Source organism: Heterodontus francisci, unplaced genomic scaffold (genome assembly GCF_036365525.1).
Source record: "Heterodontus francisci isolate sHetFra1 unplaced genomic scaffold, sHetFra1.hap1 HAP1_SCAFFOLD_61, whole genome shotgun sequence".
Taxonomy (NCBI): Eukaryota; Metazoa; Chordata; class Chondrichthyes; order Heterodontiformes; family Heterodontidae; genus Heterodontus; species Heterodontus francisci.
In genome coordinates, this window is record NW_027141441.1 from 7,495,590 (window position 1) to 7,504,306 (window position 8,717).

Here is an 8,717-nt window from a genome sequence, read left to right on the forward strand (position 1 = left end):
AGGTGCCGTTCTCTCTCTGTCTGTCACTCTGGGTGTCTCCTTCATTCTCGCTCTCTGTTTAATCTTCACTCTTGTCTCCTCCCCTCCCTGCTCTCACTCTGCCTTTCTCAGCCAGGTCCGGGCGGCCTGCAAAAAAAAGGAAGCTGACGAAATCAGTCTCTTTTATTGTGCACTGATTTGAGGCAAGAATTATCATGGTGGCTGTGGTGGAGAAGAGACGGTCGCCCACCTCCTCCTGGAATGTGTCTTTGCAAAGCAGGTGTGGAAAGGGATGCAGTGGTTTTTGTCGAGGTTCATCCCAAGCAGCTCTATAACACAGGAGTCTGTGCTCTACGGGCTGTTCCCAGGGACGCACACCGAGACAAACATCAACTGCTGCTGGAGGACTATCAATTCGGTGAAAGACGCCCTTTAGTCTGCCCGAAACTTGCTGGTCTTCCAGCGCAAAGAGTTGTCCAACACCGAATGTTGCAGACTGGCGCATTCCAAGGACCAGGACAACGTGGGCAGGGACGCACTAAAGCTTGGGGCAGCCGCAGCAAAGGCTCAATGGGGAAAGACCATGGTGTAAGGTCCCCCCACCAAGCTGAGCGGAGGGGCTGGATCCATGGGAAACCCTTCGAACCGCATAGGGAAAATTTTGTGTGCAGTAAATGTAGAAATGTATATGGCATGACAATGAAATGGAAGAGTTGTGAGGCAACTCGTGATTTTATAGAAGGAAACTGATCACCTTTGCACTGTTTGTATTTTTTGACTTGATGCTGTTTTAAACTGTTTGGGAATGTAATTTTTACAGATTTTTATGAATAAAGTATATTTTGGAAATTAAAAAAAAAAGTCTGGCAGTATCCCAGAGTATGGTCCTGGCCGGCAGCATATTAGAATCCATGAGGAAAGGCATCATCACCCTCATCTACAAGGGGGAGGGGGCAGAAATCAGAAATTGGCGGCTCATCTCACTGCTTAACATCGACTACAAGATTCTGTCAAAAGTCATCGCCAGTCGAGTCAAGTCTGCTCTGGAGTTGGTGATTGACCCTGATCAGACCTGTACTATACCAGGCAGGAAGATCTCTGATAGCCTCGCGCTACTCAGGGATACGATCACCTATGTACGGGACAGGAGGGTGGACACCTGCCTCGTCAGCCTGGACCAGGAGAAGGCTTTTGACAGGATATCGCACACCTACATGATGGACGTACTTTCCAAAATGGGGTTTGGGGAGGGAATCTGCAATTGCATCAAACTGGTCTGCACAAACATCAGTAGCGCAGTCTCAATCAATGGGTGGGAATCAGAAAGTTTCTCAATCCCATCTGGAGTCAGACAGGGCTGTCCTCTCTCCCCTGTCTTGTTTGTTTGCTGTATTGGACCCTTTTCTGAGTCTATTAAGAAGAATGCGAGTATCAGAAGGGTAACAATCCCAGGCAGTGGAGGCACTCAGGTTAAAACCTCCCTGTACATGAATGACGTCGCCGTTTTCTGCTTGAACCCGCTGCCTGTGCGCAGACTGATGAGCATCTGTGACCAGCTCGAACTGGCATCGGGAGCCAATGTTAAACACAGCAAGAGCGAGGCCATGTTCTGTGGGAACTCAGCTGACCGATCCTTTGTCCCCTTCACCATTAGGGCAGCCGACCTGAAGGTGCTTGGGTATGGTTCGGAAGGGCCGGGGCGTGCACCAAAACCTGGGAGGAACGAGTAGCCAGGGTACAACATAAGCTGAACATGTGGGAGCAGCGATCTCTCTCCATTGTGTCAGGTTACAGTACGTGGTGCAGGTCTGGCCCATACTGCACTCCTGCACTGCAGTGATCACCTGAGCCATTTTCCGCTTCATCTGGGGATCCAAAATGGACCAGGTCCCGAGGGACACGATGTTCAAACCTCTGGAGAAAGGCGGGAAAAATGTACCCAACATCGCCCTCATCCCGATGGCTACCTTTGTGTGTGGCTGTATCAAGCTGTGTGTAGACCTCCAGTACGCAAACTCCAAGTGTCACTCCATGCTGAGGTTCTATCTGTCCCCGGTGTTGCGAAGGATGGGCCTGGTCATATTGCCGTGGAACACTCCATCCAGTTGGACTGTGCTGTAACACCTATCCTTCATGGAAAAGTTTCTGTGGAAAAACACCTTTGACCACCAATCCATCAGGCACTGGTCTGCACGGAATGTTCTCAAGGCCCTACGGGAAAAGAAGATGGTGGATCCTGTCGGATGGTTCCCCGAGCAGACTTCCAAAGTCATTTGGCGGAATGCCCCATCACCAGAACTTTCAAACAAGCACCAAGATGTAGGTTGGCTGATGGTGAGAAGAGTCCTCCTCGTCAGATCCTTCCTGCATGCCCGAAGTCTCACCCCCTCTGCACAATGCCCTCGAGGTGGCTGTGGTGGGGAAGAGACGGTTGCCCACCTCTTTCTGGAATGTGTCTTTGCAAAGCAGGTGTGGAAAGAGATGCAATGGTTTTTGTCGAGGTTCATCCCAAGCAGCTCTGTAGCACAGGAGTCTGTGCTCTACGGGCTGTTCCCAGGGATGCACACCGAGATAAACATCAACTGCTGCTGGAAGACTATCAATTCGTTGAAAGATGCTCTTTGCTCTGCCCGTAACTTGCTGGTCTTCCAGCGCAAAGAGTTGTCCACCACCGAATGTTGCAGACTGGCACATTCCAAGGTCCAGGACTACGTGCTGAGGGACGCACTAAAGCTTGGGGCAGCTGCAGCAAAGGCTCAATGGGGAAAGACCACAGTGTAAGGTCCCCCCACCATAGTGAACTGAGGGGCTGGATCCATGGGAAACCCCTCGAACTGTAGCCAGAAATTATTTGTTTGCTGTCAAATGTACATGGCATGAGAAATGAAATGGAAGGGTTGTGAGGCAACTCACTCCTGGATTGAAGGAAACTGATCTCCTTTCCACTCTTTGTATTGTTTGACTTGGTGCTTTTTGGAACTGTTTTGTAATGTATTTTTTTTTTACAGATTTTTATCAATAAAGTATATTTTGGAAGTTAATAAAAGAAAGTCTGGCAGAGGTAAAGGAGGGAAAGGACTGGGCAAAGGCGGAGCAAAGCGGCACCGCAAAGTGCTTCCTGACAATATCCAGGGCATCACCAAACCAGCAATCCGCCGCCTGGCTCGCCGTGGCGGGGTCAAGCGGATCTCGGGTTTGATCTATGAGGAGACTCGCGGGGTGTTGAAGGTTTTCCTGGAGAATGTGATCAGGGATGCAGTCACCTACACTGAGCACGCCAAGCGCAAGACGGTCACTGCCATGGATGTGGTGTACGCTCTGAAACGGCAGGGCCGCACAACTCGACCCTTTCCAGCAAACACACACTCTTCGAAGAGCCACCCACCATCTCACAGAGAGAGCAGTGAGCTGGAAACGGGAGATGGGATAGGCTAATATAAAAGCAAAATACTGCGGATGCTGGAAATCAGAAACAAAAACAAGAAATGCTGGATTCACTAAGCAGGTCTGGCAGCATCTGTGGAAAGAGAAGCAGAGTTTACGTTTCGGGTCAGTGACCCTTCTTCGGAACTGACAAATATTAGAAAAGTCACAGATTATAAACAAGTGAGGTGGGGGTTGGGCTAGAGATAACAAAGGAGAAGGTGCAGATTGGACCAGGCCACATCGCTGACCAAAAGGTCACGGAGCACAGGCAATCACTGAGGAAGGAGATGTGGCTGTGAAAACGAGTTTTGGTAGATACCTGATCAAACACCAGGAGGGAAATAGAAAGCAATGAAGGTGAACAAGGTAAAAGAGACAAGCGAAAATCCCGATAGGATAGGCTGTTCAGAACTGACTGGAATAAATCTGTGCTGTGTTCGGGTAGAAAACTGGAATCCCCGAAATTGACATTTCAGTTGCAGCAAGGATGTGCAGTGGATTTGATTTTCTAAACGGGCTGTGTAAACAGTGCCCGAGACTCTACAATTAGTTATTTCCCCAGTCCACACATGCCCTCAGTGAAAAGCCACATCACTCCTCCAGAATCACTCATTGTTTTCATAGAATTTCAAAATGATTTCGCTGCAATGAGGGAATCCGGGAATTTTGCAGCAGCCGTTGAATCGGTCACTGGAACCAGACCCACTTGTGATGTTATTTCCCCCGAGACGGTGTTTCCTGCACTGAAACTGACAGGGTTTGTGAAACTGGTGAGTTTCAGCTCAATCATTCAGGGACCTGGAATTCCCACAGCTTGAGCCCGCGCTCACTTCTGATTGGTCACCCTCTTCCCATTCACATTTCTTAACCAATCGCAGAGCCTCGAATTGGGGAAAATGCAGCAAATCATTGGCTTAAATTGTCGAAATTGGCAGAACGTTTGAATTCGAAAAAGGCGCCAATTTCAGTGTCGGCAAAAAGCGAATTACTGGAAAATCTATTTAAAGTTGTTCGTAAAATATTTTCCACCAACCTTTAAAAACCTTTCTTTTTTCCGCTATTATCGCCACAAATTCCTGGCGCTATTTTACGCACAGCTTTAACCTGTCATTTTTTCCCCCACTTCTTATCTGTAACCGGCGGTGGAAGACTCCATTCAGCAATCCTTAAGGGACCAATAACTCAAACTCGGTGTGGAAAGGAATAAATTAGACTATTGGTAATTCGCCTTCACACAGGGATCAGGGGGACAGAGAGAAGCCACTGAAATAGTTGCTCATAAACATTTTAAATAGTTCCTATTCTGTTCTGTTACTGACATGCTTGAATCAGACAGTAATCAGCCCTTTCAGAGACTGTGGGTGGCTCTGAAAAGAGTCTTTGGTTTATTAGATGACATTTTGTCTGCTTTACATTTTCTGGGAGCTTTGAGCGCTGGTTTTCTTGGGTAGCACCCCGCCCTGAGCGATGGTCACCCCTCCCAGCAGCTTGTTGAGCTCCTCCTCGTTGCGGACGGCCAGCTGCAGGTGTCTGGGGATGATGCGGGTCTTCTTGTTGTCCCGGGCCGCGTTACCGGCCAGCTCGAGGATTTCAGCGGTCAGATACTCGAGCACAGCAGCCAGATCGACCCGGGCTCCAGCACCCACATGCTCAGCATAGTTGCCCTTTCTCAGGAGCCTGTGAACACGGCCCACCGGGAACTGCAGTCCAGCCCGGGAGGAGCGAGACTTGGCTTTGGCCCGAGCTTTCCCGCCGGGCTTTCCTCCAGACATTTCCACAATCTCACAAATACTTTCACAAATGGATAATTTACGCAGCATTTACTTTACTTAAAGACTGAGAACTCTCCTCAATGGTCGGTACTTAATTCTATTTGCCTATTTTCTTCACCAATCAGGTCACTGACCAACACAAAAGGGCGGGATTTACCCGCCACGACATCAGAAGCAGAGAATTTGTCAATTTCAAAAAGCCCGCCAATTTCATTGTCGGAAAGGAGCGGATTAAAATAAATGTCATCCTTAGTCAAAGATTTAAAGTCCCATCTCTTGATTTTGTTTTATTCAACTTGTAAAATGTTATTTAAATTGTGACTCATTCGACAATCGCTTTCAAACTGTCCCGGGTGGGGCCTGCATTGGCCTGAAGTGAAATACTCAGTTTCGTTTTCAATCAGAGCCCAGTGTCCTTCTCTGAAAAGAGGAAGCCGGATCAAGTCCTCAAACGGCCCTGAACTTGCTCTGTAATAATCCCATCCCAGGCTGTTACACTGCGGAGAGTTGCTGTTAATAAAATGATTAATCAGTGAAGGGATTAAGGTCTAATCCTTGCCGCTGAAATCAGCTGTTAATGCGGTCATTCAGGGGCTGTGAAAAAACAGAATAAGAGCAGCTTTAAGCAAAAAAAGTGAAGGCGGGTGATCAGATTATGGGTTCGTGTTCGGTTAATAACAGGAGATACAAACACAGCAGTGGGATCGTTATTATATTATACATTGTCATAAAGTGATTTCATAGAGATGTCGGATGCAGCTTTTTCAGAGATTGTTGGTGGCTCTTAAAAGAGCCGTTGTGTTTGGGATGTTTTTCAGTCCATTGTGCAGTTTTACTTGGAGCTGGTGTACTTGGTCACCGCCTTTGTCCCTTCCGACACGGCGTGCTTGGCCAGCTCCCCGGGCAGCAGCAGGCGCACGGCGGTCTGGATCACCCGGAGCTGATGGTTGTTGTAATGGGCCAGGCGGGAAGCCTCACCCGCGATGCGCTCGAAAACATCGTTCACAAACGAGTTCATGATGCTCATGGCCTTGGAGGAGATGCCGGTGTCGGGATGAACCAGCTTCATCACTTTGTAGATGTAGATGGAGTAACTCTCCTTCCTCCGCTTCTTGCCGCCCTTTGATGACGGTTTATTTAAGGTTTTCTTGGCGCCTTTCTTAGGAGCTGCTTTCTTCTCTTTTTTTTGTTTCCAAAATATACTTTATTGATAAAAATCTGTTAAAAATACATTGCCAAACAGTTTCAAACAGCACCAAAAAATACAAACATTGCAAGGGCGATCAGTTTCCTTCAATACAATCATGAGTTGCTTCACAACCCTTCCATTTCACATTTGTCATGCCAATTACATTTTTACATTTACAGCAAATGAAAATTTTCCCGATACAGTTCGAGGGGTTTCCCAGGGGTCCAGCCCCTCGGTTCAGCTTGGTGGGGGGACCTTACCATTTTCAGTTTCAGATACAGAAATAAACCAAACCCCTTCCGAGTGCGGATTAAATAGACAATCCCACAGCTCTATGCTAATGAGGGATGGGAGAAAGTAAAGATTGTGATTGGGTGATTGGCAGTGATGTCACAATAGTTTTATATCTGCAACCAATCACAAACTCTCTCACTGCATTCAGGAATTACATTTCCCAAAGACTCTCTCCAGCCCCAGTTTCTATTGAAAAATCCACCGGGAAATGACGCATGGCTGCGAGGGTCTCTTATTCTCAGCAGCTTCTCACATTCCGGCCTCTAAGTTGAGCGGAAATATTTATTCAGGCAGTTTCAACAGCTCAGAGCCGACACTGGGTTAGAAACCAGAAATAGGAATACGGGTCACAAACAAGGAGTTTATGTTGAACCTTTATAAATCTCACTGGTTAGCATTGTGTCTAATTCTAGGTTCCACATTTTAGCAGGGATATCAAGGCCTGAGAGAGAGTGCAGAGGAGATTGACTAGAATGGCACGAGAGATGCGTGAAAGGATGTCAAAGCTACCTCGACTACACTTCTTCACACCCAACCTCCTGTAAGGACTCCATTCCATTCTCCCAGTTTCTCCGTCTCCGACGCATCTGCTCTGATGATGCTACCTTCCATGACGGTGCTTCTGATATGACCTCCTTTTTCCTCAACCGAGGATTTCCCCCCACTGTGGTTGACAGGGCCCTCAACCGTGTCCGACCCATTCCCCGCACCTCTACCCTCACCCCTTCCCCTCCCTCCCAGAACCATGACAGGGTTCCCCTTGTCCTCACTTTTCATCCCACCAGCCTCCATATCCAAAGGATCACCCTCCGCCATTTTCGCCACCTCCAGCGTGATGCCACTACCAGTCGCATCTTCCCCTCCCTTCCACTGTCAGCATTCCGAAGGGATCGTTCCCTCCGCGACACCCTGGTCCACTCCTCCATTACCCCCACCACCTCGTCCCCGTCCCAGGGCACCTTCCCCTGCAATCGCAGGAGGTGTAATACCTGCCCATTTACCTCCTCTCTCCTCACTATCCCAGGCCCCAAACACTCCTTTCAGGTGAAGCAGCGATTTACTTGTACTTCTTTCAATGTAGTATACTGTATTCGCTGCTCACTGTGTGGTCTCCGCTACATTGGAGAGACCAAGCGCAGACTGGGTGACCGCTTTGCGGAACATCTCCGCTCAGTCCGCAAGCAGGACTCTGAGCTTCCGGTTGCTTGCCATTTCAACACTCCCCCTGCCCTCATGCTCACATCTCTGTCCTGGGATTGCTGCAGTGTTCCAGTGAACATCAACGCAAGCTCGAGGAACAGCATCTCATCTACCGATTAGGCACACTACAGCCTGCCGGACTGAACATTGAGTTCAATAATTTCAGAGCATGACAGCCCCCCATTTTACTTTCATTTTTAGTTATTTTTTCTTCCTTTTTTGTACATTCTTTTTTACATTTTTTACTATCTTTTTTTGCATTTATTTCATTTCATCTTAGTTTGTTCAGTTTGCTTACCCACTGTTTTTTTCAGGTTTTTTTTCAGGTTTGCACTTGCTGCTGTTCAATATTCAGTGTATTCACACCTAATCTGTACTAATGCTTTGTCTTTCAACACACCATTAACATATTGTTTGCCTTTGCTCCGTGACCTTTTGGTCAGCTATGTGGCCTGGTCCAATCTGCACCTTCCCCTTTGTTATCTCTTACCCCACCCCCACCTCACTTGCTTATAATCTGTGACTTTTCTAATATTTGTCAGTTCCGAAGAAGGGTCACTGACCCGAAACGTTAACTCTGCTTCTCTTTCCACAGATGCTGCCAGACCTGCTGAGTGATTCCAGCTTTTCTTGTTTTTGTAGCAAATCTAGGGTCGTTCTTCTTGGTGCAGAGATGTTAATGTAATATTTAATAGTTGTGTTCTACATTCTAATGGGTTCAAGAGGAACTGTTCCCACTGGCAGAAGGGTCTGTAACCAATGGACACAGAATTGTTAAAAGAATCAGGGGAAGATGAGGTGATATTTTAACACGCGTTCTGATGATCAGAAATGTACTGCTTGAAAAGGGAGGTGAA